The sequence below is a fragment of the Chlamydotis macqueenii genome, chromosome 15 (assembly GCF_036417535.1).
Source record: "Chlamydotis macqueenii isolate bChlMac1 chromosome 15, bChlMac1.mat, whole genome shotgun sequence".
Lineage (NCBI taxonomy): Eukaryota > Metazoa > Chordata > Aves > Otidiformes > Otididae > Chlamydotis > Chlamydotis macqueenii.
Window position 1 is genome coordinate 11,170,421 of NC_141570.1, and position 24,398 is coordinate 11,194,818.

At 37.3% G+C, this 24,398-nt stretch overlaps 1 protein-coding gene across 5 annotated transcripts in view; it reads left to right on the forward strand.

Annotated features, from left to right (window-relative positions):
- The first annotated feature begins 13,623 nt into the window (after window positions 1–13,623).
- MRTFB (myocardin related transcription factor B) overlaps window positions 13,624–24,398 on the forward strand; it is an 83,978-nt gene continuing 73,203 nt past the window's right edge. For 3 of the 5 annotated variants that reach the window (XM_086759407.1, XM_086759412.1, XM_086759411.1), the window contains exons 1-2: window positions 13,624–13,648; window positions 16,905–16,949. The gene's annotated coding sequence lies outside the window, so the exon portion shown is untranslated. Of the gene's footprint in view, window positions 13,649–14,421; window positions 14,475–16,904; window positions 16,950–24,398 lie in introns of those variants that run through there. The other 2 variants (XM_086759408.1, XM_086759409.1) reach the window with 2 other exon arrangements.

Consider the following 24,398-nt stretch of genomic DNA (forward strand, 5'->3'; position numbering starts at 1 on the left):
TGCTTGAATAACACATGCTTTTTTTCCCAAACAGAGGAATTTCAACTGATATCCACCAGGAATCTCTGACTTTCCTTCATTCATTACCAGCTTTGCCAACAGCGTATAACATTACAGATACGCATTTGCACATGCATACACACGCACAGGCAGAGTATCTGCTGTGTTGAGTAATACGAGCCTCCACATCTTCAGTGTCCGTGTCTCTGAAAATGACCCTGGAAAAGTAAGCTAAGCCCATCCCTGTTTCTATATATAAAACTGTTTGTTTAATTGGTGGACTGCACCAAGAATAAATAATGAGGTAATTCTGAAGATCATTCCCAGAACAGTAAGCTAGGATTGTTTCTGCAAGTCAGAGCTATCTCCCCTCCTTTGTTTTGTGGGGTTTTTTTTAATGGTTTCATTGCCTGAAGGTGAACAGCTTTTTATCTAAATGCAATTTTAGGAACAGTACAATATTTCAAGAATGAAGCATTCTGCACATAAGTGATGTTTTGGAGTGTTTCTTTACTGAATGTGAAAATTGCTAAAAGTTCAAATCCTAAAATTGGATCAAGGAGTATAACCAGACTGGAGACGAAGTTCCTCCCATGCAAAAAAAAAAAAAAAATAAAAAAAAATTTGAGTACTCTCCGTCAATTAGGGAAGACTACCATCAGATTTTTTTTCAAAGTACTGTACAGATCTTATTTACCTTGAGTAACAACAGTTTAAACTAGGAACTTAACTACAAATTTTATCTCAGAAAGAAAGATTTAAAAAATACTTGAACAGGTACAGTAATTCCTTTTTCAACTTTTTGAAAACTCTTTAGCTGTAACAGGTTATAAAGGCTTGATAATAATAATTAAAAAATCCTTTCTGTTTCTGCTCCTATTCTATTTTGCTCTGTTTCTTCAAATGTACCTCCTCTATGTCTTGGTCTGTGCACTGACAAATAGGTGAGATAAAGCATAGCATACCAAGCTCAGAGTTAAGTAAAATTACTGTGTGGTAATGGGGTAGGCTTGCTCACAGGCTTCCTGGTGATTTCTTATATTAATAAAATAATTGTCTTTTTTAATTAGTATAGACATAAGTGGAACTCATGTAACTTGACCCATTGTGGTTGAAAGAATACAACCTCTAGTTAAATACCAAACAGACCCTATGAGGAGAGTACTGTGCCTGTTTGACAGATTATGAAATTAAGAGCTTAATTCTGTCATGCACTTGCTGATGTATTTATTTTATCTCACAAATAGGGAGCCAGAAAAACTAAAGGCAAAGGGATATGTCCAAACTGACAAAGCAAGTCTATGACGAAGCGTGAAACTAGACAGACTCATAGATCAGTTTATACCTTAAAAGTCTTATCTTTCTTATCCCTCCATATGCTTTTTCACTTCCGAGATGCTGTTATTTACTATCAGTTCAAGGTAAAAGTCTTAATTTCAGTAAGCGTCTAGTGATAATCTGAGTAGCATACACTGAAGTTCCTCTTGATTCCTAGGACTAATGCACTGATTCACCTTCAGCCAGTCTCAGCTACATGCAGAAACATTCTGCCACCTCCCTATATGACACCTATCCTGTGGCACTAACCTAGCAATAAAACCTTTCTGGAAGCCAGTTTCATCCTATCTTCTAGATTGTCTCTAACTACCCAGTAGAGAGGAAAGCTGGAGAATGAGTGGTGGCATGGAGTCAAGAACCAAGAAGTTTCTGTTCTGCTGCTAGACTTCCTCGGTTCAAGTCCTTGTTTAAATAGTGAGTTTCAAATAGTAGAGAGAAATTCAGGCTGGCAGGCAGGATCCAGCTCAGACCTAGAAAATCTGGATTTCTATGCAACTGTAATTAGTTTGACCATTACTGTTAAGCTTACACTGCTTAAACCAGCAGATTCCAAAATAGAATTAGGGCCAAATCAGTTATGATCTGGTTTTATTTATCTAAAAGGCTCATGTGGACTTAATTTGCTATTGTGTGTTAAGAAATAATGAATAAGTACAAAGGATTATGAACACATGTTTGGCCTAGAAAGGAAGACAGAATGCAGCCATAACTTCAATTTTGAAATGTCTTATTTCATCATAAGCTTAACTTTCAAAGCTGTCATGGGGATTTTGGTACATAATGCCTCATTTTCAACTAATTGCATCTTAACTGAACATCCAAACCTTCAATTTGGAAGCTCAAATTAGTAGGTATGTGATTTTTTTTTTTCCCAAATGTGTGTATATGCCAACTGGAGGATCTAGGCATCTTATAAGTACTGTATAAAGAACGAAATAGAAATGAGAACTCTTTAATCAACTTTAACCAAGGAAGAGGAGAAACTGTGGGGAAGAAATGGTTATACAACCCAGGAAAGAGTAGGAGAGTCAAGAGTGTTTTCGGCAGAGGAGACCTGTGTCCTAGCCCCTCTTCTTACATTAATACTTTTGCTTTACCTTTTTGCATTTGAGAATATGTAAAAACTTATGCTTACAGCACTAGCTAATTATAATTTAATTATTTAGCAGTTCTTATAATGTACCTTTCTAGAAGTCAAAAGTCTTTCTTCAAATGCAGGCAAATAATCCATGCACCAGACTATTTTTTTTCTAACTGTGAAAAAAAGAGGTAAGAAAAGAAATTCAAATGCCAGTAAACAAGATTATTAACAAATAAAATAAACACAAATTAAATTATTTACAAATCAGCAGCTTAGATTCTAGCTCTATTTCATTTTATGACAGTGCATTACAAGAGTAATCGACCTAAGAAAAATTAGTATTTTCCAGGCCTTTTTCATTGCTTGTAAAGGTTAAACTTACTTCTGTAACTGTGCTTACTAACATCTGCTCTGCCTTTCAAGCTATCTGTTAACATAGGGAGAGCACAAAATTATTGCTCACAATGAAGGATTTCCCATAGACATCAAATATTAATTCATTTTTATTAAAATAGTATTCCAATATCTAAATAGTTTCCAAACATAGTATACATAGGTAGGACTCACTGGACCCATTGTATGTAACAAGTAATATCACTCTGCAATATACTCATTTATCAGACTAGTTGGTCATGAAGATTATACCAATTTTTATAATTACAAATCCACCTTAGCTCCCAATTAGCACTCTGCCAAAGAGGTCTAACATGCTTAATATGGGCCTGCACAACCTCCAAGAAAAGAACATGGGCTTCTTTTCCTCACTGGAACCAATATTTGATCATTAATAGCTAACAACACTGTAAACCACTTGTCCATGTCTCCACGCTACATATGGTTCAGAAATTCCATAAGGTACACACTGGTGGAGCCTGGGAATACATCATCTAGTCTTCCTTAGGCATCCACTTTTTTGTCTCAGTGTCGGAGAAATAGTGTCAGCAAGTCAAATCTCTGGTCCTCTGCGGCACAGCTATTCATATGTACATTGATTATAAAGTCATAAGTAGCCCTTTCATAACTTCACTTTTCATTCTGAATCTCTTAAAATAGAATAATGTAGCAGACGAACAGATTGCACTTCTTCCTCACTGCACATTTTTGTAGCTCTGTAAAGCGTACAGTCACCTGTCTGTGCTACATGAGATTATTATGCTTGTTCAGAAAAAAAAAAAAAGAAAAAAATGTATATATTATTTAAATAATTATGGCATGTAATGTGAAGTATATATTTCTTACAAATCAGATAGCAAGATTATCTTTTTTAGAGTGATACTTTCAGAAATTTTAAATATTCATTATTTTTATTAGTGCCTATTTATATAGTGGTAAATATTGTTCTACTTTCTTTACAGAAAAGATTATCCTTTCTGTTTGCTTAAATGGATTTGTAAGCCACTGAACATACAATGAGGGAGGTAGCAACTTCTAGGCTTTGAAAACTCATGTCTTTAAACATGCTTTTATTAAGTAATAAGAATAATCAATATATACAAAAAAGTATCCTGTAATCTGCTATTTTATCCCTCATCAGTATCTTGAATAATTCACCCTGAAGTTCTCTCAGCTCTGTATGTAGAGAAAACCAGTATCCTTACTTGAAGGTGCCTTGCTTCAGGGCTATGAAGAAACAAATAAAAATGTAACATTTTTATATAACTGTAATGCTATGTTGTGTCCAAACTACATTATAAAAGTTGAAATTCACCCCACCGAAGAGTACAAACATCCCATCAAAGTCTTTTTATCACCTGTCAGGCAAGATTTCATCTGGTGGCATACATCAGTTAAATACGAATGCAAATCACTGCTTCCTTAACTGTCTATGCAAATGAATTTTTCAGCTGGGTATGAGGTGCCTACCTATTTTAAGCCTACCAAATTGATTAATGACTTGGTCAACATAAGTCTTGGTTCACACGGAAAGCATCTGCAGATAAATAAATATAACACTACTTGACAATTTATAATATTGTAGTTATGCTTCCACCCTGTGCAAGCTGAATGATGGCAGTGGCAAGTGAATCAAATGGGAACTTCACAGCTTCCCAATGCCACAATCTGAGAATATTTCATTAGCAATATTTATAAAATATTTTTTTCAAATGGGGATCTGAGTAATTTCCTAAGGAAAATCAGACTTAGAAACAAAAGCAACGCTGTGCTCTTTGAAAGCATAAAAAAAGACAAATGAAGTCAAACTGTTGGTGAACTAGGTGTGAGAAGCTGCAGAGAAGGAGTTACAGCAAGGGCTGGTGGTGAATGGTGCCAGCTGAGACAGAAGCATGTGCTTAATAAAACAACCATCTACAGAAACTGCATAGTCTGTGGTGTCCTTTCCTCCTTCCTTCCTAGGACACCTTTGTGTCCCATTCCATAGGGATCAGTACGTACTGTGCACAGCACAGTGGGACAAAGAACTGAAGAAGCCTGAGCTAGAGCTCTGAGCTGAATCATAGCTGCATCAGCGTGAGGATGGGTGATACTAAAACTGGGTTACACGACTGAGCCAGTCATATCGTCCTAATCCCAAGGAACAAGCAGAACAGAGACATGAAAAGGATGGTGCTTAAAAGGTAGGATGAACATGAATAATTAATCTTCAGGGAGTGCAAAACTATGTGATCACCTTCAGATTTTCCCCATCTGTTGCTAAGCAGCATTCTTTAGTCACAAGCTTTGACTTACAAAATGAACAGCAGCCTCCGCACATTTTGCTATTTTCGCATTTTAAACTGTTCTTTGCCAAGCTTTCATTATACCTATATTTCAAAACACTCTAGAACAAAATAAGATCAGCACTGAGATATCTGCATCCCTTGGGAAAAGGTCTCAGTTACTACCTGGGACAAGTAGCTCGTAGACGATCCAGTCTCCAGTAAGTAACTAGGAGAGCCTCCATCTCCCACGAACCCAAGTAAGTCCTTTTTGCCTCTCAGGCCTGAGCTTTACATGAGGAATTGAACTTGCATCATGGAAAAGACAAGACTATCATACGTTTGGGCTTGTATATTCATCATCGGTTTCAATCTGCATAAACAAAATCACAGAATTTTTCCCGTGGTGGTGGTGAATTGATTGTATTAATTCTTTCAATCTGTACTAAGGATGTTATTCCAAAGATCAGACACCTAGTTAATGCTCTAGGCATTCCAACTAAAATGAAAATTAAATCAACTACCTCTCTGTGTGAGAAATTCTCTCTCTCATTTAACTACAAGTAAAGGGCTGTCTGCCAACGTTTCAAAACTAAATACCAAACATCCCCACTGCAAACACTCTCTCCTCGAATGCTTTGATGCACAACCAGAAATTTCAGAAATCCTTGTCCTTTAAGACCAAGAGAAGCAATTGACAAAGAGTTCAGGACCTTTCGCAAACTGGAGGCCTCTAATAACCCACACTTAGCTCACGTGCCTGCAATTTAAACACACTACACTGGTATCTCGGTTAAAAAAAAATAAGTAATCATTTTAAAGTGCGAGTGCAAACTGACCATCAGCTCCATCTTCTTTCATATTCATGCAATGAACAAACTGTAAAGTAGAATAACATTGGCAGTCCTGTGGAATATGTGGCCTGGAACAGAAGATGCCTTCCAAAGACAGAAAAGACATATTCAATAGTTACAGCAGGGGTTTTCCTAGATCTCTACAGACAGGCAGAAGGTTTTGCAAGGTCTGCTAAACCTGCACTAAGGTGATAAGTTACACTTTTTTCTTGCTAGTCCCACTACTGGATAGCAGTAAATAAGACTATAACTCCCATCATTAGGGCTTCTTTTTTATTTTTCTCCCGCACTGGCAAGAGACCAACTTGAGATTCTAGAGTCCCCTGCTGAACCACAGAATGTATCTTCAGCTCTCTAGAAAAACATTTCCCAAAGGAATATCTTGAAAGCTTCCCAAGTCTCCTGGGCTAACTGTAGCAGCCTTCAGAGCCACACAGGTAACAACTGCTTCTCATACAGCCACTGGCCCAAATACGCACGCATTAGTCTACCTCTTTTCGTGTCCTTCCAGATGCCTCAAGCAACAATTCTACCTGGCCCCATCGTCTAGCTATACGCCTCAAACTTTGAGCAGCTGCATTGTTCTGCCGCTGTTTAGGCCACCACTGTTTTGGCAAGAAGTATTGCCTACTGAAGAAGAATTTTGTTTCATATGAATTAATATATGGTGCAAAATTGCTTTAACAACCTGGGCATTTATATTCACCTACTGCCTGGGAATAGCTTACATCTACATGAGGATATGTCCCAAGCCAAATTTTTTGCAGGAGCAAGAGTCCACAGTGCCTTTTTCTCCCTCTTTTTGGTATACCTGAAGGAAAGAGAAGCAAAGACTGTTTTATCTATCTTTTTTTCCTCTCTTTTTTTTCCCCATTAGCTGCTGAGTAAAAGGACAGGAAGCAGGCAACAAAACCTGCAGCCTAGGGGTAGGTAGACTCCTGCTGCCAACTCAATTTCATCCCTGCAAGGCTTAAATTTCTGCAAAACTGCAGGACTATGGCTGAGACATGAAAGAACAGCAGTCTCTGGCATGCTTCCTGTTGCTTAAAGGAATAGGCAGATGAGGAAAAAAGAGGCATGAGGAGGCAGTGGAGATGGAATACACACGTGTTCAAAGGTGGGGCTGCATCTACACAAGAGGAAAATCAGTCAGAAAAGTCTAATGCTGGCAAAACAGGCTGATACAGGCACCGTGTAAGACAAAATAACCAAATCAGAGGAATCTATGAGGAGGCTTAGACAAAATAAAAGAACGGAAAGATTTGGATAAACTATATATCCAGACTACGTGTACAGCTGGCAGATTGTAATGAACCATTTTGTTGAGCCATACTTGACTCCTGGTTTATGCTTTTTAGGAGACAATATGTAATATCGATACAGCAAATCAAAACTCAGTTAAAATATAAGACATAACTGCGCATGCTAATATTTCAAACACTACAGATACATCTTCCATTCAAGTTCTATAGAAAAACCTAGCTATAGAAAAAGTTTAGGCAATTTGGTTATAATCAATGACAATGACTACTTCTTAAACAAAACAATATTATATAACAACCTGCGCATTACTAGCATCGTTGAAGGCAGATCAAGTATAGACCTCAGTATTTTTCACAGGTTAAGGTTCAAAAACAGTATTCTACTTGCATTTAATTCTACACTTAACTTTAAATTTCAGAAGATTATAGATATCTTCAGTTTTTCAGAAACAAAAATATTTAATGAAGGTTCACCTTTAATGTTTGCCAGTTGGTTTGTTTGCTCTTTAATCTGGAGAAAGTAAAAACATAGGTTCTAAGCTTTTAATCTTTAATATAATTAACATTCAACTGGCAAACACAAATGAAAAACTATAATTTAAATACCGTTAATAAATATCTATTTCTTGTGACAGACTATTCAAGCTTCAGTGCAAGACTGAATTTACAATTAATAGAAAAAAGTTCTGTTTGTTAGTGCTACAGCCTAATGTAGTAACAGCAAACGTTCATCAGATAGAATTATTTTCTCAGATGTAACCCTAAGTGTAATACTGTTTTCTTTTACAAGAACCCACTGATGGTCTCCAGTGAGCTCCATCCAGTAAGGTCAGCATGACTACAGTTGGCAATGGAGACTAAAACCATTTGCAAGATCACTGCTTCCGGACATCGAGTCCCCTTTTATAATCACTGGGCTAAAATCATTGTAAGTTTCTCTAGAGAATACAGAAAAAAATTATAGCAGAGACAAGGTCAGCCTACTGTTTCTGTAACATGGCTGTTTCAAATTAAGAATGGTTTAATACTTATTTAACCTACTAAGTTAACCAGTAAGGAATATATTGGAATATAACTATTACTATTTATATGACACTAACAGAAGCCATATTTCTCATCCTAGTTTCAAAATAGTTTGCTCAATTGTAAGCTAACTGCACTACTCTTCTGTAATCCTGCAAGTTATATGGCAAAACTGTGATATTTATTCAATGAATTCTACCCCAAAAATTAAATATCCTTCATCAAATACGTAGTTTATTCTTGGCTTTAGGAGCCAAGGCTGTTAATTGCATTTATTTTTCTGCAGGTAGTCCAAATCTTTGAGGATATAACTTGCCAAAAATTATGAAAGAGCACAGATGATAGATGCTTGCAACAGCTAAGATATCCCCTACTTAAGGACCTACTCAAAGAAACAGGGATTTATCTCTTTGGAAAGTGAAAATAAGGTAACCATGTCTGTTACTAGAAAGCTTCCTCTATATCCTCCTTTTTCCTGTAGCTTGGACATGATCAAAATTTCCTAACAACAAGCAATTTCTGCAGTCATATCCTGTATTTGAACTTCTCCTGAGCTCCATGTTAATTGTTCCTTTGTAGACTGTGGATATTCCATAGATACGCTGGAAAAAAAAACTGAAAAAAATACCTGGAGCAGTGAACAAGTATTACAAAATGCTTTTCTCAGCACTTTAATTCTAATAACATGTAATTAAACCTCTTAAATGTTAATCATTCAATAACCATTCATGTTGAGCAAAAAAACTCATACCCTATGTACTAATTGCAACCTGACAGAAAAAATACAAATTAAGTGGTTCACTGGTACTCCTGGGTAAAGGCAGATTTACAGAAATTCTCTGAAATGTTTAATTTTTAACCCTATGTGTAGAAATTGATTTTATATTTATGAATATATTATTTTCAGTGCTTCAATGACGGTATAGTTCCAACATGGTCTAAAGCGGCATTTGAATTTCTTAACACTTTCAATACATTCTTATGCCTTTTATAACAAAAAATAAATTTACATTCTTATGTTTAATATTTTTCATTTATGTGGCATTTCTGTTTGTAGAGAGGTGTAACTGTACGACACACTTTGGCTGAGTGGGTGCTAATTGTGGTTGGCAAGGTTACCCTTCAGAGCTTGTCTCTGAAACAGCATAAATTTGGCTATGTTTTAAACAAAATACTACAGTTATTTGTGTTAGCAGACACGGGCTTCAAGGGCTTTATTGGGAAGGATGTTACAAATGACCGTCACAACGCCTGAAGATCAGGATAACCAAAAAAACACTGCTTGAAAATGAACACTAAAACATTTTAAAAAATTCTTTGCTGGAGTTTACATAGAATGTGTTTTTATCGAGTGATGTATATTAATTTCCTCCCCAGAAAGCTAGTGTGATTCTTGTGTATAGTTACCAATATTTATGTATAAGGAAAAGAAAAATAGACTAGAAGATCTGCAGAATACAAGCATTGTAAGACAATGGCTTTTTATAAACAACAGTAGCAAGATATTATTGATAACTAGTCAACCAGATGCACTGGTTATTGCACTAACAGCAGTGAAATTCCATGTCCATATGGAGCTACATATACAGGTAGGACATTCTTAGTATTTCTGGACAACAGCTTCTTCTCTTTATCAACTCATATATGGACTTGGTGGTCTAGAAGACATATAATAAACCCTCTCTCTTCGAATATGCTTGAGAAAAGAACTGCTGGAAAGCTTTTGGAAAAAAACTCAAATTATTTTGAGGTGTCATATGTAAGATTTTTACAGATACATCTCAGACAAGCACACTAATGACTTTACTGCTTACTTTTGTAATTGATGTGACTTTTAAATGTGTAAAACCACACAAAACAGGATGGGGCAATTTGATAATTCTTGTGCTCACCTGAAATTAATTATAGAATATTTTTACTGCATGTTTTATATAATGAATTGTCTGTCTTTATTAACAAATCTGAACACAGTGTTTACATTTCCAAAACAATCAATTTTTTTCTATAATGCCTGTACTAGAACTGAAAAGCATCTGTAGTTTCTGAATAACTTTTAAAAAAATTTGCCTTGTTTCATTAAATAAGCAATTATTCCCTAAAATATACAGCTTTCAACTGCCTGGTGAAATACGTCTTTGTTACAAATCACAACAAATATTTTTAGTTGTGCAATAATTTGAATATTAAAATACTGATATCGCTTTTCATGTTCAGCAGTTTATAATAGCAGGACATTAGTTTGAAAGCAACAGGGGAGTTAGGTCCTTCTTTTCAAACACTAGCATTGTCTAGCAGTTAAAGTCGCTGTATCTCCGCTTACTTCTTTTGTAAGAAAGGGAATATAGAGTTCATTGTTATTCTTGGAAGCAAATACCGAGTGCTCTAGTTGAACTTTTCTGGAGTAAGAAGGAAATGTTGTACATGTTCATGCCCAAGACAGGAAAGGTGGTACTCAAAAGACAAGAGCTATTGTCTGGAGCTGGACAATTTCCACAGAGGAATTTTAAGGGAGAAATGCTTTCAAGTAGTTATTTGCTGCTTTAAATGTGTCTTCATTTTCACTGGCTAGTATCACCATGCTGTTTTTAAAAGTACAAACATCTTAAAGAAACTAGTATCAGCTGTGCTTAATGTCAACCTTTTAACATTGTCTCTGATACTGGATTTCAGATTTTTAGTATTCTGCAGTATTCCTCACCATGGAATACAGAAGATACTGCATAACATGAACCACGCCTATACCCTTCTAATCAATTAATTGACAATATTTTAATACATGCAGCAGTTGAAATAATCAGAATAATCTAAACTGTACTGTGACATTGAAGAGATTTTACACCTCTTGCACAATGTTCTTGTACATGCTTGTTTCCCCATATTCTGCACACTTGGTAGAGAGATAATCTGCATTTCTGCAATAATGATACAATTTCAATACTTATAGACAAGACAGAAATATTATTTACATGTTACCATCACCTGAAATCATAGGTAATATTTTTATATTTTTGGTTTTTAAGTGTGTTTCAATGTGTTGGCTAACTTAAAGGAAAAAAAAAAGGTGAACTTTGATTGAACTTTGTCAACATAATCTCTGTAGCAAAGGGATGTCTTGTGTTTTCAGGAAAACAGAAAAGAAAGAACTCTTTGTGAATGGAAACCATTTCGGAGGATTAATACAGCAAATATTCCTGTTATTCAGTGCATTTGAAGGAGAAAAAAAAGTCATAACATAATTTCCTTGGCCTATTATCTGACATTTCATCTTCAGTATCATTCACACTCAAAAATCTTTGCTAGAATTTACATTATAAATCTGTTTTCCCTCAATTACTTTCAGTTTTGTTTGCACTATTGAATTTGTAGGTGAGTTTTTTTTTGTTGTTTAATTATTAGTTTTTCTAGAACTCTCTAGAACAACTTTTTACTCCCAAAACATTAAAAAAATTAGAAGATTATATAGGATGAGGCAGCACCAAATATTTGCAATATCCTGAATTTAGAGTATCATTTCTCTCAGTTTGAGAAAATGATGTTTGGATACAACAGATATCCATTGAATTATCATTTCTCTGCCTTAGCTGCAAAAGTTTTAGGACCTTCTCCAAATAATACAATGGCAAAGCAGGCCTAAGATCTTAATCTCTGTGCGATTATACAGCTTTTTTCCATTTTCTTAGAAATCTGAAATTTCAGATATAAATTGGTTTCATTCAATTTCACCTTAATTGCTTTATAATCCCAATTTGACTAATTAAATGCTATTACTTTGAATTGAGTGCTTATTTGTAGCTGTTTGCATTTCTGGTTGTAACAGCAGACTCACATCTGAACTATTTTATTTGAAGGGTGACAGAAGTAAATATGGAGGAAATTACAGTTTTTAATGAGATCTTTACACAGTTCACTGCTAAGTTTCCAGATCATTGCTGGTTTTAGTTTGTTTCTGAAACTGGATAAAATCTGATTAGCTATCTGTAATCTAGAGGAATGTAAGAGATATGTACCCATATGTTTTGAAAAGCCAAACCAATAATAACCTTCCCAACTTAACTGAATAATTTGAACAAGCAATTCTTTAAATGTCGAAGCGCTAGTTTACAATCATATTAGAATGTTTAGCATCTTAAAATTACAAGAAATTAAAAACTGACTTGACTTTAATGCATGTATGTGTTCCATTTGCTGGTGGTATCACCGCTGAACAAACGCATTGAAAAACTCATTGGAGCAGCGAACCATGTTTTGCTCTGTTACCATGTAGCATAAGCACAAGATAGTTTTCTAGCAAGCTCCTGGACATTAGCAAATTGCAAATAATAAAAAAAAAAATCAGTATTAGATTGTTGCACCAAGCAGCAGCTCAGTTCTTAATGTGTGAGCTAAAAAAAATACAAAACAAAAGCAGAGTTGCATATTACGTGCCTGATGCAGTGTAGTTATGGACTGGTACTGGCTCGGTATCAGTGAACATCCGCTTGTTGTAAGGTATTCACTGCGGTGAGCAGTGTTGCACACTATGTGCAACAAACTAATTATCACGTGCATGCATGCTCACATTCTGGCTGCAGAATGCATTTTTTTTTTCTGTTGCACGTTGTTAGGCGTACCTGATCAAGTTTCTAAAACCTCTCCTAAGAAATGCTTTTTTTTCCATCCTGATTGGTTTGATGTTTGATCAAGCTCAGTCACCTCAGACATTTATAGTTAAGCCTGAAGGGAAAAATACATGAGTTATGGGTCCCATCTTGTTTAGATGTGTTTGCACAGCCTAAGTTTGAAGCCGTACCCTGAGTTTTGCTCCGAACTTCACATTCGTGCGACTGCAGCACCTGGAAAGCTCTGCGGGAACAGCCCCGGGCCGCGGCGGGGGGTGTGCTCTCCTCAGCGCTGCAGAAATCCCGCCCAGCCCCGGGCCCCTCGGCTGGGCCCCGCCACCCCCGGGCCGGGGCGCGGGGTTCATCAGCGCGACCCTCCGGCCACAGGCCAGCTGCGCTCAGAGCGAGGAGGTACCTGCAAAAGGGCGGCGGCGCCAGCCCTCGCGGGGCGCCGCCTCGGCCGAGGGCCACTCACTGTGAGGAGGGGGCTGCGGTCTACCTCAGGCCCCGGGGCAGGGACCCCCGAGGACACTTTCAGAACAGCACCCTTGTCGCCTGGAGGGCGGCCACGACAGGCAACAACCATCCCCTCCGCAACCCGGCTCGGCTCTCCCCTCTCTGAGGGGCGCGAGTACCCGGATGCAGCCGCCCCGCCTCCTTCCCGCCTCCTCACCCCCCCCGCCTCCCACACGTGTGAAGCCGCCGCAGAGCGCCAGCGCGCGCGGCCTGCCCGCCCCCGCCCGCGGGCCAACCGCCGGGGCGCGCGCCCGAGGGCGGTCTCGGCCGCAGAGCTCGCGAGAGGACATGTCCGCGGCGGCGGCGGCGGCGAGCGAGGGTGAGCGAGAGGGGGCCAGACGGTGCCGCCGCTTCGGCCGGGCTCCTCCACGCGGGGTCCGCGGGGGAGCGCGCGTCACGTGACGGGCGCGGATGGCGGCTCGCCCCCGGCGCGCGGCGGGGTGGTAGCGCTACCGCGGTGCCGCGCCCGCAGGGTCGGGCCGGCGGCCGCCGCCGCGGAGGGGAGGGAGGGCAGTGAGCGGCAGCCGCGAGCCGGCTGGCCCCTAGGTAGAGGCTGCTGCGCGGCCCCGCCCGCCGGTGGCCGCCCGCTCGCGCCTACCAGAGCCATCTTACGGAGGCTGGGGCGTGTGGGAGCGCGCCTCGCCGCCGTGGCCGCGCGCCAGGAGGGGCGGCCGCCGCTACCAGTCCCCTCCAGTGCGGCGGCCTCCCCTTCCCTGCCGGGGAAGGGCAGGAGCCCCGCGGGGCTGGCTCCCGGGGGCGTGATGGTGGCGGCGGCGTCTCCTCAGCCCTGCCGGGCTGCTCTGCGGGGTCGGCGCAGGTGGAGGCGGCCGGAGCGGGACCTCCCGCATCCTGCTGCGGGATGTGTCTCTGGAGCCTGCCCAGCGCCGCTTCTGCCGTGCTTACCCTGACAGATGTGCATTGTGTTGCACTGCCGTCACGATTTTATTTCTTTTTCGTTAGTGTTCTTTGAGTAAGGCACACGATCTCCTGGGTGAGGTACGGGGCCTGTGGGTAGGAAGGCATAACTGCAGGGCCTGGCCTTAAAAATACCTGCATTGAAAGGGAAGCTTTTCCTCCTTCAGAGCAATGAACCTTTGGCCTTGATCACCCAGCTCCTGCAACTACAGCGTAGGTTCCCTTACCTGGTAAGAGAGCAGCTGTCGTTAGACCAGGGACTGTTAAAGGGCTTGGTTTGTTAGTTGTGAAGTACACAGGGTTTAGATGGCTTGTGGTTAATCAGTTTTGTATGTGAAATAAGTGCATCTGCAGCAATTGTACGCACAGATCTCAGGTGCAGGTGAATCAGTTAGCGCTTGTTAGAGTGACGTTTTTCGCAATGGAGGGAGCCGGGTAAAGAGCTGTGCTGCAATGCCTTTCCTTTGTGCCAGCAAATACATTTGCCTTTTTTACATTTATATGGCTTTTGTATTGGTTTATAAGTACGTGGTGCAGAAAACTGCTGTTCAGCTATCGCAGTGCAGTCGAGAGAGGTAATACTAGGACTTCATGGCTGCAGCAGGCAATATAGCTGAAATAAAAACAACAGAATTTAAAAGAAAATGAATAATTTGTTTAATGTGAAGTAAATATCAGAAAATGATCTTTTCATGCATATTTCAGAAACAGCAAGCACCATGAAATCTCATAACTTTTCTATCAGTATATGTATAAAACGTTTAGACTAATGTCAGTCACTTTCTAAGAAAAAAAAAACCCAGCTTACACTGTGCTGTGAGTACGGCATGTTCTAAAGTTCATGTTTACGGGAAGGTGATTACACTTCTTCCTCACACTAAGTCTTTCCCTTTATGATGGAAAAATGCCCAGGTTTTGAATTAATTGATGTTTTAAAGCTCTCCACAAAGACACAGCTGGCATTTAATAAGATTATTTTCTTAATGTTTGACTTTTTATCTAGTTCCTTCCTGAAGTTTTCTTTCCTGTGCAATTAGTTAGGGCAAATTATGATTTTGTGGCATAACTTGCATTTAAAACTTGACAGAGTCCTGTCTGGTAATCACACCAGTTATTAAGAAAATAAAAACGTCTGGAAGCTGGACATCTTTAGTACGTTATTGGAAGTGCAGAACAGCTTTCACGATTTGGCTGTATTTGGAGAAATTTAGAAAACTGGACTTGATATGAGTCAATTTTTAGAAGCACTTGTACAGTAACATGAAAATCACCTTAGAATTCACAATTTTTAATTTGTAGGATTCTGTTAACTGAGTTACTATAAAAAAGCTTTAAAGATGAAGATTAATATACAGATATTAAGACAAATTTAGTGTTTTTATGCATAAAATGTTCAAGAAGTTTGAGCCTTTGCATGTTAGCCTAGAAATCAAATTAGGTAATTGATGAAATTGTGGATTATTATGATATTGGATAGGGAATGTACTTAGTTGTGATTTTGGTTTGGGGTTTTTTTTTAAACAGTGTTTAGATTACTGATTAAATAATTAATGGAAGGAAGAGGGAATACCTTTTATTGTGGACCATTTATTTATTTATTTATTTTAGGCCTTTTTGGCATTTCTTTATTCCTGTCTTTCTCTTGTGTGCTTTGGTTTGGTTTTTTATGTGTTTAATTTTTAAACCTCTTTTACTGATATATATATATATACTGATATATATATATATAAACCATAACATCAGCTTCAGCCTTTGGGTGTGCAAACCTTTAAAAGAAGAAAAACCTTATCTGTTAATATTAATCTCAGAACAAAAGCAACATTGTGTGGCTGAGCAATGTGTGGGACCTTTTAGGCTGATACCTATGGTTTCAAAGTCAAAGCTGGAAACCATCATTGATGTTGTATGAAATGGCATTTAATAAATGCCAGCCTTAAAGATAACTGTGATTTAAAAAAAAAAAAACTTTTCTAAATTTAGTATGCAGTAGGTTTCCATTGACATAATCATGTGTCTATGTATGCATATTTGTACACAAACACTCTAAAATATTCTAATAAATTAAATGCTGATGACAGAACAAATATGTTTGAGTTGTCATAGCAAAAAGCCAAAATGTGGTTTTGAACAGTTTCCCTTTTTTTTAAATAAAGATTCCTTTGTATTGGAATGTATAGAAGACTAAATACATATTTCTGTTATTAAATGAAGTTATAGTGCTTAGATATAACTGGCACTTAAACTTCCAAGTGTGAAGATATTGCAGCTCTAAGGAATTATGCAAGCTGGACAAGAAGGAGCTAGGCCTGATCTTATATATGGTAGTTGAGTTAAAAGGGGTGGGTGATGCACCTCTAGCACTATTCCTCTTGCCAGAGGTAACTGGAAGGACAAATAATTCGTGTGTTAGAATTTGAGTAGTAGTATGAAAGCTGCTAAAAAGTGACCTTAGAGCATATTGAAATTAGTTTAAGTATTTTTAACCTAATAAGATACTTCAGCATCAAAAAAACTGCAAAAACTGGGGAAAAAAAAAAGCAACTTGTATTCTTAAGGTTTAATTTCTTAGGTGGAGTAGAATATAGAACTTTTATAATAAAGAATCCTTGTGACATTTTTGTGATTTTTGTTTTTTCTATCTTTACTTTCCAATTGACCAGAAATGTGCTGAAACAGACACTATAGAAGGAGGCTAGAAATACAAGGTAAGTGCTATGTCTTCAAACAATAACAACTTCCTAAATATAGTTGGTTTTTTTTTTTAATAAAGCTGCTATTTTTTTTGGTGAGCAGTGTATCACTTTAAATTGTGCTGGTTTTATAATCCTGTTAAAATGAAAGGTTTTCCAAGAGAGATGCTCTCATACGAACAAGAATTTGAGGATATGTAGTACCTATGTGCTATGTTACATAAGCTAAGGGCAAGTTATTCTGATGTTTTTGCTTTGCCATTTGATGTAAGTTTTTTAATCACCTCTTAGAATTTTGACTTAAATATTCTTATGTTGATAAAGGACTATCGTGCTTGCAAAACCTTCACAGATTGTGTTAGACTTTTTCTAAATATTAACAGTTTTGATATTGGTAGATAAGACTTTGGCCTATATAGCATTTTGTTTATTTTTAACAATTATTCTGCAGTGACTCAGGCTGGTACCAGCGTAGCACCAGAGCACTTCCAGCACAGCACTTCCAAAGTACCACCAGACCCAATGCATTTTGATTAAATAAATCCAGTTATAGATGAGGAGAGGAAACTTCTTTCTCAGAGGGAGCAACTAAGAACGTTTACTGGCTGTGGTACGGATGCTGTTTCAATAGGTATTAGGAAGGGACTCAAGCAGCTTAGTAAAATAAGGAACTTAGGTTATGTCAACTAAAACATTCTCAGTTTTGAAACTATGTGCCTCTGATGTTAAACTGGTACCAAAATGGGGAAAATACTGATCCTACCCTCTCCCTCCATGTCTTCTGTATAAGAAAAAGGGCTTTGTTGGGGGAGTGGGAGGAGTTGTTTTATTTTCAGGCTAACCCAGACACAACATCACGCTTAAAGCCTCCTTGATAATTTCTACTGAAGGCCCTCTTAGACGAAACAGAGCATTGGCTCCACCTCTACAGAGAACGCTAGACACTGTACACAACTTCCAATGGCTAAGAACTGCTCCAAAGAATGGAAGAACAGCAAGATGTACAAAACTTCTTGGATACACACAGCGGGTGATATGTATCTGGAGCACCGATGTATTCCAACAAACCCCAGAACTGTAGTGTAAGGCACAAAATTAGCCACTGGAAACACTTAAAATTAGGGCAGCTTTAACTTGGAGATAAGGTGTGTTTCAGGACTGCATTCAGGCTACGTGAGGAAGAGCCGGTTTGATTCGACTTGGCAAACCAGTTCACCTGATGTCTTAGTTTAGTAAATTGGCAACCTTTGTTTCTTACTGTGAATGCATCTGCTACTTTTTTTAGCAGCATGCCTAAAAAAGAGATCAGCAACTTTAATTAAACCTATTTGCACTTGACAACCATGAATGTTTCAGGTTTGCTTCTTTAAATGAAATCATTCTGTGCTGCATTAAGCACAGTGAAACGGTTTTCCTGGCATTGTTTCTTAAGCATTTTAATAACATTTTTATCACCTGAAGTTCAAGAACCTAAATTGCATATTCTTAATTATGGAATAAAAGTTTTCCAAACTTTTCTTCTGTGGTAAAGATTGACAGCTGCTGTAAAACTACTCTTTGGTGTTGCTGAGGCTCTGCCGAAGCCACAGCCGCAAAAATCTTCCATATCCTGAAACTCCAAAGCAAATGCACATTACAGAATTTATTAAAGTGTTCAGATTACTGTTATTAAATCCAGATGTTAATATAACAGTTTTGCAGTTGTGCAATAAACTGAATCTCTGTGATCGTTGACTCAGTAGACAGTATTTTAAGGTTTCATATTTGGGTACTTGGCTAAGGCCATTAATTAAATGTTTGAAAACTAGCTTTAACCTGGGCATGGTGCCAAAAGCAACAGTGAGAGAGAAGTCATAGTTAAGCTCATTTTTGATCTTAGCACTGACTAGTGAAACACACATGAACAAAACACTAAAAATAAAGACAAGCCCCACTGGTTTTCTACCCTTCTCAAACTGTGAATTTATAAGATAATTAGCCCTGATTTATATCCCTGAAAAGGATGGACAATTGTATTTTTATTTCCACATTTTGTTTCTAATGTTAGAAGTCTGCTGGAATGCTAGGGAACAGTTGCTGAAAACTTGATAAAAAATTCTAGAGACATTAAAATTAGTTTGCCAGTTATTCTTCATTATAAATGTAAAAGAGGTAGCTCATTACAATTCAGCAGAGAAACTAATTAAAATAGACTTCAAATTGTTAGTATATTCCAGTAAAGTCCAGTTAATACCCATAAGCGGTTCGTGCATTTCGTGAAGTGGCAAGTTTCTTAGTATTTCCTATACCAAAAAAAAAACCCAAAAAACAACAAACCCCAGAAGAAACATAGAATTCCAGCTACTGACGTTTTGTCTAATTACATTGCTGGCACAATCCTTAATTTTGTTTCCCTCTTTGTAAAAATGAAAATATATTGTTTGGTAAAGTTGTAATCCAGTAAAGCTTTAAGCATGTGTTTATGAGACTAAATGGCTTGCACAAAGTTGAACATGTGCTGAAAGCTTTTCAGGATTTAGAACCACATGTTAGTAAAGCTTTAGCAAAGTAATAGCTGTGATTTAACATAAGCAAAGAAATCTGTGTATGAATGTCATTGCGGTGCATGTATTCCTCTTGCACCACAGTGTTACGGTTGCCATTTTGTGTATAGATAATCTTTTACATTGGTAGGTATTCAGTGCAAATTGTGAATTATGGTCATAGTTGGTGTTTTTACTTAAATTTTATCTGATAGAACATGTGATGTCACTATTAATCTCATTTAGTGTTTTAAAACACTGTGTAAATTGTATGTGTTACCAATATTTTTGTGTGTTGTGAATGAGCCATCTTAGTCATCACTTTACATTCTTGTATATAAGTGACTTTTGGAAATATGAAAGCAAAGCAGAGTGTTTGTGCTTTTATAATCTTTCTTTGGTGGTAATCAGGCAGACAAGGGCCTTGGAATGTGTGTATTTTGAAAACAGCTTGCTGAATATGCTGAAATTACTATACAGAAATTAATGTGATCTTTATGTTCATTATGGTTGGTCTAACTTGTAGCATTTGTTGTTATTCTAGGATATAAATCTCAACTATTTCGGAGCGTTTGTTTTCTCATTATAATATCATGTTACTTGGTAGGTTATTTTCTAGGCTTTTCTCTGTTGAAAAAATCATCTTAAAAATATCTTTCCATGGAAAATGCAACTAAAGACAGGTAACCAAATGAAATGCCTTAATGTTTTGCTAATGATTTTCAGTATGTGAGTTGTACTCTTTGTACAGCTATACTCTCTATCCATATACTAGTATATTTATGACATTATTGTTAGAGGCTTGTAAACTCTGTGAATTAGGAAATAATTTAAAAAATCTTTTGAATCAGCTTTTGACACCGTTTAGTAATGATATGTCAGACTTTCTATTAATTCAATAAAATAATTTTTTTGGATGGCAGTACACTTGTTCACACATTTTCCTTCCATAGTTATACTTGTGCTTGCTTCACATCCAACAGAAGGAAATAAATTTATGTAAATTTAAATTCCTAGTAAGAAAATTCTGAAAATAGATAAATTCAAACTGTCATTGATTTAGTATCACTGTGCAGCAGCATTTGCTATGAAATTGAATGCAGAGTTTTCAATGAAGCTATGTGTTTGCATGTCAGTTCTAATTTTTAAATTTTTTCAGTAGTACAAAGTGGGGGATTTTTTATTTTTTTTAATTTTTTTTAGTAAAATTGCAGAATTCAATGCTTGTACTCCAGAGGAGTAGATGAACTCATACTGATAAATATATTTTTGCAAACCCTGAAGTTTTTTCAGGTAAGAAATCCAGAACTTAAATACAATTTGCATGTAGTGGAAGTGCTAATAATACTTGCTGTCACTGAATACTGAGGAATTGCTCCAAAAGCGAAGTTGATCAGTTAACAGGTCGTTTGTTTGGGACTTGGAATTATGTATAAATTTCCAATGTTTCTGTACTTTGGCTTATATAGTTTAGGTAAATATTGAGAATAATCACAGCATCATCATATAACTGTGTGTAAAGTTATAGGAATGGCTGAAAACCTCACCACCTTCTAGTTAATGTATTCAACACTGTAGTTTAATTTGGGGTTTCTGTACAGCAGAAAGTTTTTAATAGCCAGTTTATGAGGGTAGTGCTCGCTTATTGTTTCTAGTAAGTACGTAATTCAAGCTAAGTTACTACTTTATTATGCAGTCTCTGTTATTTCTGAATTTGTATGGTAATTTCAGTAGTGGTTCTTTACGTTTATGTCAAATAATAACAGCAGCACTCAAATCCTTTAACTTGGTGTAAGATGAAGGGTATACTGAGCAAATGCTGTCCGTTTCTGCAAAATGTAAACCATCCTTATGGTTACAGGAATTATAAATCTTCCAACGTGGATCAAGCTTTAAATAATTCTCTCTACATCTGTAGACAGTTTCAACCAACTTTCTTTGCTTCTGTGAATAACATAGTGTATTTGGTGATTTCCTCTGGAATTGGGTCAGCATGGTTAGGCAAACTGTTTTGGCTGCGGTAGATTCAAGTTGAGTGGTTAATGACTCCCTCCTTTCTCCGCCAGATGTTCCACCCTTCCTCTGCTCTGCCAGTTTGACCATTTGACTGCTCTTTTAACAGGTCCTGTAAAATATGTCTGATTTTAAAAACTTGTCACGCAGAAGTGGGAAAACAGAAAGGTGGAATCTCTGGGAAAGGGTGAAATGCAGATGGAAATAACCTGCTTCAGGCAATAGTTCATCTTGCCCTGCCTTGAGAGAGTTCCGAGCAGGAACAAAGGTGGGCAATGTGGAGACAATTCAGAAATCTAAAATGGAGGGTGGATAAAACACTAGAAGGTACTTTCCTTTTCTGAGGACTAAACCAGATTGCTGCTTGACAGGAGGCTCTTGAACGTAGACACAGTTCTAAAATATTTCAGTTTCTCAAATACTTGAGGCAGTAATGGAGCCACAAGGTAGTTCAAAAGATGGGATTCCATAGCATCTCTTTGATCTATCTGTAGGTTCTTGGCATCTCTAGATAGGCTTTTGAAAGCCTAAGCCAAGCTTTATGCTGGCTGGCTGAGGAATATGGTCAAGAGAATAAAAGATATATTAAGGAAGGATGGACAGAGTATTTTTGATAGGTAGAGTGGAAGCTGAGAGGAGAAGTGATTTAGTGATACATGGAGGACAGAAAAAAAGAGAGAAGGAAGAGGATCAAGAAGGAAACCAGGTACTGCAGTGATCTGTGGAAGAAGTGAACTACGATCTGATGCCAGAAAAGAAATAATGAAAATAAGCCAAGAGAAAAAGAGAAACTTGGCCTATAGTAATTATATCTGAACAGATAATATTTAATAAATCTCTTGTTTTCATCAGGTTATCAGTAGTTTTCCAACAGAGTTTCTAATAAGACTTTGTAGTATATTTAAAAAAAAAATATTTTGAATGCTGTTCAAAAATGTATCTTTGAGGAAAGAGTGGCATTGCTTAGATTTTTCAGCCTTTTAAAAATTATTATTTCATTATTAAATCCATTGTGTGTTTTAGTGTTAGTAAATGGATTTAACCAAAGTGTTTTGAAACATACTTACCCTAATAAATTACATTTTGTGACTGTTAAGTGATAGAAGTGTCTTACATATCAGAAGGAATACTAAAGCAAGTTATGCTGCTGAAGACCAAAAATGTCTAGTATAGAAATAAAATTAAAGTTATTATGTAGGAGAGAAATTATAACTTGAAGTACTTTTAGGCTCATGAGTTTGTAAATTTACTGTTGCTCTCATTTTGATGTATTCATGAAAAGAAATGTTCGGTAAGAGCTTTTTCATTAGCGTTATGCAGAAGGATATTGGGAAAATATATTAAAAATATTTCAGCCTGTGTTTTAAGGATTTTTTAGCTTACTGAAGCTCATTAGTTTACTCTACATTTGAAGTACATTTTCAGCTGAGGGGAGAGAACTATTCAGCCATATCACTTACTGAACATGATTAAGATGATGTGTGTTGTCTTTTGGTGGGGCCTCTCATTCCAGTCCTATCAGACTTTTCCCTGCTCAGGTTTGTTCTCCTAAACCATTTAAGTTCAAGTTAGCCCAGTTAGCAAAGGCAATTCTGTTCAAACTCGTAAAGCTAATTAAGTTCTCTGTGGATAAGGAGCACGCATGCCAACAGGTGACCCTGCAGTGGGGACAGGATCATTTTACCCAGAGACTGGGTGGTGAAAATCATCTGAGAGACTGGTGTTTTTGTTAACCAGCATAACTGCAAGTGGACTTGATTGTTCTAACAGAAATGCCTTATATTTAGTTGCTATGCCATTGGACTTAATTAGTCAATAACTATAGTTAGATTTTTGTAAGCGTTTGAAGTAGATACTGTAGTGGTGGGAGGTGGTTTATGTTGAATTAAGGAATAACCTTTAGTAAGAGCTGTTTAAGTTTTGTAATAATAAGCCAGCGTTGCACAGGAGCTTTCTATATTCATATAGCAGGCTTCAATAATGGTGTCTCTTCCTTTTTAATTTGGAAATATCTTGTTCTTTAAATTGGAGGGGTTGGAAGAGTGGGTACAGACAGTCTGATTTTGTTTGGCTTTTTTTTTTTTTACACTCATCATAGCAGTGTTAGATTGATTCTTTGTGTTAATTACTTTCATTGTAAATTTCTAAATAGTGTTTTCCTTAACGATGATCTTTGGAAATAATTAGTCTTAACTGCATGAAGGAAATAATTTGTTGCAGTCAGGCTTTCTCATTTTTAAGTCTACACATGTGAAATTTATATATTGGAAAAAAAGGCCTCTTGTATTCAGTGTTTATTAACTTTCTATTGAGTGGTTCTCAAGATTTTAAGTATTTCTGAAGGCCATTATCTTTGTTTTTTGACCAACTTATTCTTGGTTACTGCCATTTCTGCATAAACAAAGGACTTTTCCCTCTTTTATAATTGAGGGAGATTAGAACGATGATTGTTTTATAAGGCAAAGGCTTAATGGCTTTTTTCACTTCAAGTTGTATTAAGAGAAAATGCCAAGAAGTACAGAATTTAGATGTGTTACAGCTGTTAAGTGTAGCAATTTCTGCAGAAATCTACCGTAAACAATTTTACAGTTACTATATATATTTTACTTATTTAATTTTAAACAGGCGGCTTTGTAGGGAATGAAATACTGGAACACACAATAATTTAACAGATAAGACTTCTTTGAAAGTGGCCTTAGGCAACATAAACTCTCCTGACCCAGTGTTTCTTCCCTAATAGTCTTCAGGTAATTTCCGTTTGAGAAATGGAATTAAAATTCCTTTTATCTTTGGAGATCGTGAGAAATTGGTTCTTAAAGCATGGAGGGTTTGGGCTGTGGATTACAGCATTACACTGTTTAGAACATTAGAGGTTTCAGGCACCATACTAATAACATACTACTTCTGGTTATTTTAGAATATGGACGGG